This window comes from Diadema antillarum, unplaced genomic scaffold, assembly GCF_040938485.1.
Source record: "Diadema antillarum isolate AM-2024a unplaced genomic scaffold, OU_Dant_1.0 scf00000133, whole genome shotgun sequence".
NCBI lineage: Eukaryota > Metazoa > Echinodermata > Echinoidea > Diadematoida > Diadematidae > Diadema > Diadema antillarum.
Window position 1 is genome coordinate 598,329 of NW_027271022.1, and position 12,493 is coordinate 610,821.

Here is a 12,493-nt window from a genome sequence, read left to right on the forward strand (position 1 = left end):
AATGTGCCATGCGGTCAGTGAAGCCGTCTCTGCAAACAAAGTTGTCCGTAGCTGATCTCAAAACTACAAAACCGCCGAGAGGAGATTGTCCCCCAATCAGTTTCATGGCCGGTTCACCTTGTTTTGAAATAAACATAATATAGAATAGAATTTGATTTTAACATAGGAAGCTGAGTCTAACATAGACTCATGGACAAATTCAGTGTAAGGCAATAGCATCCAATATAATTTCTATGTTCTAGATATGTTCATGAAGAAAAGAAAGATACATAAGTACACTCCTTTTAAACGATGGAACTCATTTCTCTTATCCGTAAGAAGGGTACTGTTTGCAAACAGCTTTTTCAACAGCCATTCGGCCTTAACTTTGGAATTTCTCTGAAGCATCATGTTTTAACTAAAAAAAATCACGTTCTATTCCGCGTATTCAGAAAGTCTGCTAATGGTAGCGTATTCACATATGTAATGCATGCTACTTTCTTACGTATCTTCCATTCTACGGCCCCTTTGCATTATCCTATTCATGGCTTTTTATAGTGGTGTTTTTATTTCGTATCTTATGCTGAAATCGTTACACATTTAATTTGAATTCGTGACTATTTGTTTCATCGATTACTTCTTTGTGTTACATTTGAAATAAAAAACGAAACAAAATGGAAATATGTTCAAATCATACAGCAACTAAATTCACTGCTCGAGTTTACAGCCTGACTACATAAATCCCTAACAAAACACTAAATGTTAATAAGTGCATGGTAATAAAACATTCATATTCGCATAGATTTGTTACTCATGAAATTGGTCTTTAATCATTTCGTTTTCTCCTTATAATTTTTCTCCTTTTCTGATGTCCAAAGAAGTTTTAGAGCTACTTATCTACACTTAATTGAATTGCTATAACCATGGGGTATTCCCTTCGTGACTGATCTTAGCAGAAATAGAATTCACATAGAGCTCCAAACTGTTGCTTAAACAATGACTTGGAAACACTCATGATTTACACACTGTAAATGCTGTAAGCACTGAAAACAAAAACGCTTTAAATCAACCTTTTTTAACAATAAAAGCCAAAAATCCTCACACAATTACTTCTGAAACCTCACCATTGCTTTGTGAATATTCAATCACAACATTCAGTCATACATTATGCCAAGTCCTATACAATGTACTGTCCATGCATGTATAAGGTACATGTCATAAATTTGGACTCCCACGAGTTATGCAACCCACTAGTCATGATAGCCTAAGAGTCATACAGCTTACGAGTCATAACAACTCACGAGTTAGACGCTAAGTGCACAAGGCCCGTGAGCTCGACATCAATGAAAATAGGCCCACGAGCTATACGGTCCACCATCTCGACAAATGAGGCCCATGAGGTCGACACGACCACATTCCAGCACTGGCCTTTATGTACGCAATGTCGGTCTCGTTATATCATAGACCTGTTTGCCTAATGTTGACCTCGTTGGCACTATAGAATGTCTGACTCACGGACCTTTTTTTTTTCCGACGTCGAGCTTGTGGGATGAACTATAAATAGCTATCCTTCCCTTAAGTAAGAAGATATTAGCGACATTTGCTCATGAATGCATCTAACGGTCACCATAAAAATCCGCGTAATTCACCTGAAGTCTGCACACTTTGCACATGTATTTGACTTGTTAGTATTATACTGAAGTCAAATTACTTCTGACATAAACATAAAACCAGAGCAATCACAAACCTAATCAGTATGACATAATTCATCATTATTTCTGCAATGACATGTCAATATACCTGCAACAGGTTAGGCTATCGATCAAATGACTATACGTGGCCTCGGTTAAGATTGATTTGAATTGAATTGAATTGAATTGAATTGAAAAGATAGTAATTGTTTATGGCAGTAAGTCGTAAACGGCATGCATATCCATTCACATTATGAAAACCAATATATCATAGTGTCAATTACTTTAAGAACTAAAATCAAAATACCTTTTAAACATGAGGCGGTGACGTTGACTCGCACTGGATATACACTTTTGGTGCTTGCTATTTCATCCTCTGCGGATAATTTCACAAACTGATTGTTTAACGATTGCAGCAATAGAACAATCCTCTGGCCCTCGTATGCTCGTATTTCCCACGTGTTAGCAGCGGAACTGTTCTGTTCGTCTACTCTCAACTCGGTGGTTACATACATCGAACAGTTGATGGTAAGACCTAAAATCAAAAAAGCAGAAACACAACACAAGTAAATTTAAAATAAAACAAAACAATAACATGATTCATCATGACTTTTAAAGTAACCCATCAGTAGACGATAGACGTACTGTACAGAAAGTGGTTGATACAGAATACAATTTTTTGTACACATTGTATGTAACTTCAACACAGTCCTTGGTATTAAAGTGACAATAATTGTGTAAACTCTTGCCTGATATTTCAGAGTAAGTAGATTTCAATGAGTCCATAATTATGATAGTATCCGTTGGGATTCCTCCATCTTAAATCTTTTTTCCAAGTGAACTCATGAAACACGAATGAAATAAAGATGGCTATTTTCAATATTCCAATAGTTAGAACTATTGACTTTTAATTTGAACGACGAACTTATCCGTCATTTTATAATCAGATTATCAGAAAACTCTGGTATTTTTTGAAGTTCATTCAATTGAATCAATGATGAATTCTCTGAACTACGGTTGGACTTCGAAGTCTGTACAGAGACACAGTTATTCGAAAATTCTCCCCCTGCCTTCCGGGCTAACAGGTACAATTTTTTTTTTCTTCTAGTAGGAATTGTTAGACATCTTAGAAGAAAATAGGGGGAAGATTTTGTTTGAACAAGGAATGACACTTAAGACTACTTACCTATGAGTTCCGATAAGCGTAAAGGAGGAAAAGACAACATGATTATCACCAATATCCACTTGTTTAGAGTGACAGTCATGACTTTGGTCTTCATCTCTAGTTGAAGTATATGAAATACCGCGGAATGGCTAAAAGATCTCTCAGAGAAACATGTGTTGCACCAATATTAGTGACAAACAAAATGGCGTCAGTAAATGCAGCGCCCAAGTGAAGCTTACGCACCTCAGACAAATCAGAGTGACAGAATCTCTCACAAGCTTCCTTCCCTTCGCGTGATAGATTAATAATAATAATAATAAAACATAACAGTCCCTGGATTGTCACGTATCACGCGATATGAGACAATGGCCAACTATCTCTCTCTCCCTGGCGTGTCCGATGCGAGATGAAAGCGAAAATTAACTCCATGCTCAAGTGGTATGTATACACAATAGAAAGTGAACATTAATGGGGAAGTTATAGAACCAAGAATGACGTTGCTTTACAAGTCTCCCATTAGGTTGCACGTAAAATCTTGAATGGACGGCACTCTTACATTATCGACTTCTTTTCACTTGTCAAGGTAGTCACCATATTGATAAAAACGTGATACGATATCATATTTAAGCAAGGAATAATGGATGAGTGGAAAGAAGATGACAGCAAAATCACAATTAGTTTCAATTGATGTGATTGTCAGAGTCCTCACTGTAATATGTAAAATTTGAAGGTTTGTTTTTTCACTTCTCATTTGCCCATTGCTGGCTTTGTGATTTTTTTTTTTTTTAATGAGAGAAAATCGCAGGTTAATTCAAAAGAATAGAAAAACATCACTATTGTACAGTGACAAATTTTAGCAACTGTGAGATTCAGTGGGATCTTTCTGTCGTGGTAAAAGAGATAAACAGTCTTGTAATAATCCATTATACAGCCATACTTACAATGTACATTATCTGTTATCTGCAGAGTTGATGCTTTTCATAATGGGGCTCTTTGATTGCAGAAATTGAAACTCCAGGGATCTACTGAGACGAATAGCTCATATTCCAGGTGAAAACACAAGCAGGAAGTAAAAAAAAGAGAAAAGAAAAGAAAAAGATTTTGAGCTCAATGGTCGCCGTTTAGTCAAGGGTTCAGGAAACTAAACTTTCTACCTCTTAAGCGCTGCATTGACAATACGTCTCATGAAAACCACATACACGAAACCCATTATAATGCAATTAAGAATCGTGAGAAACGATATATGACATAGGTAGGCATTAACAAACAATTAAGACAATTCTCAATGGAGCAAACTGCACCTTTTGTCCTGAAAAAAATCCTTTCCAAATGGTAATAGTGCAGACAATGGAATTGACACTCAATGCTCCGGGTAAAGCTAGATTTATTAATATTCGTCTTGATGGTTGATCTGACAGAAATCTCTCGTCACTTTGTGTGTGATATTTGGCAACTCGGTGGAAATTGGTGTGATTGTAGTCAAGTGGTGTAAGAACTTTTACCAGGAGAATGTCCTATTAGGTCTGTTGAATTGTTAGTAAGATTATAACTTTAAGATTAAATGCACTCGAATTGAAAATAGTTCTGTGATCATTTTGATGAAACAAATCACCATGTATATATATGTATTATATATAAATATATAAATACATATATATATATATATATATATATATGAATATACAAATATATATATATATATATATATATATATGTATGTATATATATATATATATATATATATATATATATATGTATATATATCTATATATATATATATGGGCCGTGACGCGAGAAAAGGGCCCTTAGGGCACTAAATACCGATAATGATTTTTCACCTCCACATTGTAGAAGGAACTCTGAAGTATTTGAATAAGCAAACCTTTTTCTGAAATTCCATTCCTAAATGCCCCAATCATAAATTATATGCAGAAATCGTTGCATTTCATCAATGTATATCGTCCACCCAGTTCAGTACAGTTTTAGATTTCCTTGGATGAGTTTTCTAATGTGCTCGATAGACAGCTTCTCTGCTCGTCTGACTTGTTGATTGCAGGTGATTTCAATATACCTGTGGACTCATCAACTTCGAATTCGAAGTTGTTCTCTGAAGTATTGTCAGCCTTTAATATGATTCAACATATTAATGAGCCAACTCATAATCGAGGCAATGTATTAGATCTGCTTATAACTCATAAAGGTAACGCTGTACAACTTTGTAATACCGGTGTTGTGGAAGGTATATCAGATCATTCAGCAATAATGTGTGAATTGAACCTTCCTAAACGTTGTATCAAAAAACATTTGTTGTGACACGGAATTTGAAATCTGTAAACCCACAAGAGTTTGTTGCTGATACTCATGTTAAGTCTCTTTCATCAGCTGAATCTCAAGTTAATAATGTTGATGATGAAGTGAATTTGCAAAACACCTTACTCACTGCCACCCTTAATAAGTTGGCACCTGAGAAACGAATCAAGGTCACAATACACCCCAATACGGAATGGTATACCCCAGAAATAGCTCAAGCAAAACTACTTCGTAGACAGTTAGAAAGGAAGTCAAGGTCCACAAAAGTGGAGATTCACAAGCAGATGTATCATGCGCAAAGGCGATGTGTAAATGCCTTGATTAAAGATGCTAAGTTACAATATCATTCTAAAAAGGTTACGGATTGTGGGAAAGATACAAAGAAGTTGTACAAAGTTGCTAATGCTTTACTTTACCGAAAACAGCGATCTCCTTTGCCAGAACACCTCACTCATGGTGATCAAGTTGAGTTAGCCAATTGTTTTAATCAATATTTCTTTGGTAAATTGTGGCAATCCAACGGAGTTTCCCAACTCGTTGTGAACAGCCAAATGACATTGTATGTGAAGTCAAGTCAGAATTGAGTGAGTTTCAGTCTGTCACTGTTAATGAGATAGAAAAGCTTATTAAGAACTCACCTAATAAATCATGTGAACTTGATCCAATCCCAACAGATTTGGTTAAGAAGTGTGGCAGAGTTTTAGCACCCGTTATCACAAGAATCATAAATGCTAGCCTGAGATTAGGTGTAGTTCCACAGGTGTGTAAAAAAGTAGTTATTCATCCAACTTTGAAAAAAGCAGGCTTAGATCAGGAGTGTCTAAAAAATTACCGCCCAATTTCAAATTTACCTTATTTAAGTAAATTGCTTGAAAAGGTTGTTTTCTCACAACTGACAATGTATCTGCAAGATAATGAATTGCTTGATTCATTTCAATCTGCGTACAAGCCTGGTCATAGTGTAGAAACACTGTTAGTCAACTTATCAGATATTGTGTTCAGAGAATTAGATAGTGGTAATATCACTGCTCTGATCATGCTTGGTATGAGCTCAGCTTTTGACACAGTCGATCATGCTATTCTGATTCAACGACTGAGATGAAAAAATCCATCGATTTCGATGTCGACGAGCACAGCGACCGCATCGTTGCACTCGAGAAGGAGGTAGAGAACCTGAAAGCCACCGCCGACGACTCCGAGCAGTATACAAGGAGGAACTGCCTGGTATTCTCTGGTATACCCGAGAGCGACGACGACAACGAGAACACCGACGATGTGATAAGGAGCCTATGCCGTGACAAGCTTGATATGGAAATCAACGCCAGCGACATCGATCGCAGCCATCGTCTCGGCAGGCCTTCACCCAACGGTCAAGGAAAGCGTGATCGGAACATCATTGTGAAGTTCACAAACTACCGAATCCGCGAACGAATCTACGCCGCTCGCAGGAAACTAAGGAATACATCGTCATCGACGTCGCAGAATCCACCACCGTCATCAACTAGGCATGTATACATCAATGAAAGCCTAACCAAGTCAAGAGCGAAACTCCTGTGGAAACTCAGAACTGCAAACTCAGCGAAGGACCACAGAATATGGACACAGGACGGAGTCATACTAGTCAAAACTCCCAATGGCGACCGACACAAGGTAACGAGAAAAGAACACCTATCCAAAGTGACTACGTTGAACATTACGTGAACCGAGCGAATACTTATGTACATGCTTATCGTAATTTGGATTAATTTTGCTTTGTGGTTTTTTTTTTCACCGTTCATTTTGATATTATTACCCCCTCTGTTCCCTTGAATATTATTGTGTATGCCTATCTTGTATCCCTGCGCTGTATGTGAAAAAACTGTAAAGAGAAATCAGAAAGCTTTGCTGTGTACGAATTGTTCAGAATGGGTACATACTAGATGTGTAAATGTTTCAAGTGCTCAGTATAATGATCCTCATGAGAAATTTGTGGATTGGCAGTGTACAAAATGTTTATTATCCCAATTACCTTTTGTGTATGATATTAATTCAGAACAGCAGATAAGTACAGGTTTATTTGGTACTACTGTAAATGATAATAAGAGTGAGTTGAATTATGAAGAATGTTTTTTCTATCGAAAAGGGGCTGAAAATTGCCCATTTAAATGTAAGAAGCCTTAGAAATAAAACAGGTGACGTAAATTGTTTGTTAAAAGGTTATCCTTATGATATAATGTCATTATCTGAGACTTGGTGAGATGAAACCATTGGGAAGGATGTATGTCGTATTGATGGCTATAATATGGAGAGGAAAGACAGATATTATTTTGGAGGAGGCGTTTGTTGTTACATTCGAAACAGTATAATTGCCCTGATGCGATATCCATGCATATTGCCAGCTTTACATTGTATGCGACTGTAAATTATGAACAAGACTAGTGTGCGATAGGTACTTTTCTGATGAATCTGAGTGTTTTGATTGTTGTTCTTTGTAAGCGTGGTAAGACTGGATTATTCACATTACCACAACGTGCTTATGTTATCATCATCAACCTACACAAAATTAATTAAAGAAATCATACACTCAGTAAACACAAAAAGAAGAAAAAAAGAAAGTAAGCACTTTTTCCATTCATATTTTTCACTAAAATGTTTGCTAAACATTATTGTGCCATATACCAAATTACAGTCTATCAATTGGCTATCAACTTTGTAGGTTAATACAAAGGGGAACTTTACGCATGAGTAAACTCATTCGTTTTGACCTCCAAGGCACGGTAAAGCAAAAATTGTGGAAATTGACATTCTGTCATTTATTTTGCAAATGTCCTTTTGTTCTCTTGTATCTCTTTCTCCATCAAACAAAAATAAAGTGGGGAAACTAAAGATGGAAAATAAGAATTTTCTGTCAACTCAAACTTAAACTGATAAAAGGAGTAAGCCGGAAAGGTGATTAAATTGGCACAATCTCTTTATTTCATTCCTTTGATTTAGGAATTCATGTATTCATGAAAAAAAACAAGAACCAAATACCGTTTTCAAGTTTCTTAAGTTTGAAATTTCTACATTTTTTGTTATCAATGCTTCTTCTCTGATATAATTTGAATTTGGATTTGAAAAAAAGATTCTTCATTTTCGTCCATTGTTTTTGCCTTTCTTTACCTTTGGGGGCTGTAAATACATTATAAAGATCATAAGTTAATTTTTGCAAATTAATTCTTGTTTTTTCTTTTCATATCGTGTTAAATTTGTTTTTTGTTCGCGTCTGTTATTAATAAGAACATTATGCATAAAATGGCTACTTGTCCATTCTTTGCAATTTTTACTTTTGTGCCTTGAAAGAGAAAAAAGAATGTGTACCCTCATGCGTAAATTTCCCCCTTTTATTGACCTAAAAGGCTAACAGCCAATTAAAGGTATTGTTTACCATTGGAAGCAGTGATTTTAAAAATGGTTGAGTTGTCACATCTGATGCATATGTGTAGGTCAGTTGTATCACAAAATATCCTACCATGTGAATTTTTTCAATCAAGCCTAAAATACAAGGAGATATCACTATTTTTCTCAATAAGCCATATCTGTGGATGATGTATTCTAAAAACAATGATACTATAACTATTGTTCACATTTTTGATATTTAACAATGGTTTCAATTCATTTTTTTTCAATTCAAATGATTTTATTTCCATATAGAGTAATACAAAGTAATATACATAACGCTTACATGAGTACATAGTGTTTAAGGGAACTTTGAATCACATAAGTTTCAACAAAACATCGATTATGCTGGCTAACATTTTTACATTGTTGTTTCTATTGATAATATATTATAACTATTTTGAAGCACTAAAGCTATGCTTTTGTTTTATCTGCAAGTGGTAAATAATGTTTTTAAATCACCTTTAACATGGCATATAAAATATTAATATTAGTCAAATAATGTATGAGAAATAAGAACTTGAAAAAGTGTTTACTTTTTTTTGCTGAATGTATATATACATGTACGTTGCCGATTATCTATAGATAATTCAGTAGTGGATTCATCCTACATCACTTAGTTCCAGTTCAATACTTAGTCTGAATATCACATTCAAAAATACTCCATTTAGTGTTTGGGTCACAGTTTTAACTGTGCAACATACTGTAAAATACGGTAAGTCATATACTTCATACCGTGTTCAAAACTTGTATTCTTGTCTCTCTTTTAATACGCTGCATTATATTCTTCAATGTAATGGCAAAAAAAGAACAAATAACAACAAAACAAGAACGAACAAACTGCCCCAGTCAAACGTCTTGCACGTAAAGATCGACGGGAGTAATACAAACCTGTTTGAGGATGACTTAGTACAGATACTACATGATCTGATATTTTGATAACCAACACCACAAGCATCCAGAAAGTTGGCAAAGTTACATGGTACTCCTCAAATTCAAATGGGCGGGATCACCAATCACACTGTCAAACTTCCAGTGGTCGAATCACATCCAACAATAGGAAAATCATCTACCAATACTTCGACACTGAAATTACATGTTCGACACTTATCTCTTATATTTTGTCACAGACTAGAATGAAGTGATTGAACATAACATCAATCTTTACAAATTGCATATTATGTAGTCTTCTCATCCAGCGACGGTCACACTAAACTTAAAAATTGATAACTTTTGAACTAATTGGCCGATTTTCCTCAAATTTCACTGATGTGTGCTATTTATATTTCCACGTTGACTCAATTTTTACATGGTGAAAATGTCCTTTAATACCAAAGGAGTCTCTGTTTTCTATCTAAATATAAACATGCAGTGACGTGATGCTCCATTCTCTATACAGATATTGCAGGTCTACATCCAGTTGATACTTTCTCCCTCCTTCTACCCGTCCCCCTCTAATTATGTTATAAGATAGTTTTATAGACTCAGCGATGGTATAAACGAGGCATTTGAGTGAAATCTTCCAAATTCTGTTCGTGGTGTTACACGCAGTTACAGAATAACTATGCATGCATTTATGAAAACAAATAACTTTTCTGTACAATGATTTCATTTCAACGGTTATTGTTGTGTCTCGCTCTTTCTTTCTCTCCTCTTCATGCTCACGTAGTCAGTTTAACATTCTTACATTGATTCAACGGTAGTCTTAAACAAGGCATTTGGAACTCGTTTTATGAAAAAAAAACAACTAGAAATATCGCTTTGGCAAATGCTATGCCTCCGCCATGATGCATGACTCTCCTAATAGGTCTAGATAGTACATGGACAATGTGTGATTACATTTTCACAAAATTAGCAAAATATTAAAATGACAAGTTTCACCTTCCTTGACCTAGGTTTCATTGGATGAATAGGAGAGCATGTATTTGGGGATTTAAGGACTTTAACCTGACTTTGACCCATTCATACATTTATGCACTGAGTAATTTTGAAGGTATGGAGAAAAGTGCAATTTCTGTATTGAATAGTAAATTGTTACCATTTTCATCTGGCCTTTGACCTTAAAATTCAGAAGATAATCACTGTCAGGCAGAACGTGCATAAATATTTAGTAAGTTTCAAGACATCTTGGGCCACTTCCGAGATAAGGAGGAACAAGATAGTTCACCACTTTCACTTGATCTTTGACCTTTGGACCTTTGAAGCAAAAAAAAAAAAAAAAGAAAAAGAAAAAAAAAACTTTCCAGAGAATTTCTATTAGGTTACACATGCATACACCAAGTGTTAAAAAAAAAATAATTATGCTGGCATTGCATAAACATGAGGGAAATAGTAAAATTTTGAAGTGTTGCACTTGACCTTTGACCCCTGACCTTTGACCCCATGAACACTAAATTCTCTAGATAATCACTGCCAGTCAGTACATGTATATATGCTATGTTCCGTGAAGATACCTTGAACAATTTCCAAGGTACGGAGAAAAAAAAATGAAGTTTTAATATCTTTATTTGACCTTTTGACCTTTGACCTTTGACCTCATGACCCAAACTTTCACCAGAGAATTTTGATTGGGTAATACATGTATACACTAAGTTATGAGAAAATATCTTTAGGCATTGCATAGATATGGTGGAAATTGTGAAATTTTATGTATTTGACCTTGACCTTTGACCTTGAGCATGTGCACCCAAAAGTTGATAAGCAGATAGATCTTTACCCCCTAATACACATATATGCCAAGTTTCATTAGGATACTTCAACAGGTTTTGACAGTTACCCTGTCCACAAAAATCATTACAGACGGACGGAAGGACGGACGGACGGAAGGACGGACAACCCGACAACATAATGCCTCCGACAACACTTCGTGGCGGAGGCATAAAAATGAACTCGTTAAAAATAATCACACGCATGAAGTGGCAGCAGAAAGTTGCGCTGAACATATTTGTTTCTTTTTTTTTTTCTTTGCTTGTTAGCTGATAAACCCGGAAGTGATACCAGAAATATACCCCCCCCCCTTTTTTTTTTTCAAAACGTGGCGCCGGCCTAGTTTGGAACCGATCCCCCTTGAATTGAACCTCCTCTATAATGCTTGCTCACACTGGTGTACAGTTCCTCTCTCTTTTGTGCTGACCAAGTTTAGTCAAATTGGATAACAGTCCTCCTTTTCTATCCATCTGTGCATAGACATCAACAGTGTTGCAGTTTCGGTGGGTCATTTGGTCTTCTGTGGTGCCTTGGAAAAATCCACCTCGTGGATGCACCCTTATATCTTTTCTCACATCAGTATATACCATTCCTCATTTGAATTAAATAAAAGTATCCTTTTCTCTTATCCACTCTTTAAAAGAATTCCACAGGCAAAGATTTTGCGTCAAAATTTACCTTCTGTGGTGAATCTGCACCCTTCAATGAAACTGTTTCCCATCAAAAATGCTTGTTCACCTTGGCATACAGTTCCTCATGTCTGAATGCTGCCGTATCACCAACCTCCTTACGGGACATCATTCCTTTATCCACCTGTGCATAGAGTTCATCAGAGGCAGTTTCGATGTCATTTTTTACGTTTGTGATGTCTTGATGCCCGTTATTGTAACTTATTCCTTGTGAACATCCATCTCCCTGCTCATTCACGTTGGCATACAGTTCCTCGCCACTACATACTGACACAAAACTCTCCTGTTCGGTGAAATTTCTCCCTCTCCTATCATCCATATTAACATAGAGTTCTACAGGTGTTGCCTCGACGCCATTTTCGTCTTGTGTGATCTTTTTTAGCCTGCCAATGGAATCACGCACCTTTGAGGGTCCATCTCTACGCTTGTTTACTTTGGCGTACAGTTCCTCGATGTTCTGTGCTGAAACAGAGCTATTCTCACGTGAAGAACTTCCTCTTCTCTTATCCACCTTGGCATAGAGCTCAGAGAGTTCT